This window comes from Penaeus japonicus, unplaced genomic scaffold (assembly GCF_977035675.1).
Source record: "Penaeus japonicus unplaced genomic scaffold, GWHDUDI00000001_assembly GWHDUDI00000004, whole genome shotgun sequence".
In the NCBI taxonomy this organism is placed as follows: Eukaryota; Metazoa; Arthropoda; class Malacostraca; order Decapoda; family Penaeidae; genus Penaeus; species Penaeus japonicus.
The window spans coordinates 17,029,195-17,029,884 of record NW_028234406.1 but is presented as its reverse complement, the minus strand read 5'-3'; positions in this window follow the sequence as shown (position 1 = coordinate 17,029,884).

Below are 690 nucleotides of genomic sequence, written 5' to 3'. Positions count from 1 at the left end.
AAGTTAAAACAACTGTGTTTTCAGGAATACATATATTTACAGTATTAATGATTATTTAAAAAATCAAATAGACCAAACCAAATACTGAAAATAAAGAAACCTTCAAAAATAAAGCGAAAAATTAGCGCTATGAATGGTCAACAAGCGCATATTCCATATGCCTTGTTGAACGAATGAAACGAGGTTCTTTGGAGCGAAGTACACTAACGGCAGAATCTACATGATTTCCGCAGGATCTACTGTGAAATGAACCGTGGATTTCCGGTTCCCTAATTTCCTTCGACCCCTGGCTTTACACAAACTACAATCAACTTCAAGCTTACTGCTACACAGGCGACTGATCAATAAATCCGAGTACCAAGCAACCTCAAACAATGTCTGTTTACAATAGATCTAATGCGCAGATATCGCAAAGTTTACCTTTGCATTTGGCTGTACCATCTGTATCACACCGCCTCTTGGCAGTTTGTTTCATATAGTTAACCACAATTTTACATTTCTTCGTGTTTCACGCATCGAGTAATATGTTCAAATTGCATAAATATACGGCAAGGCAAGATCAACTTTTGCTCTAATGTATACTATTTGGCTTACATACTGTAAATATTCCTCTCGTTCGTTATTGGTCTTACCTTCTTTGCCAATTTAAAAATGCGCCACTGTTGACAAGCCAAAACCACTGTCATACTG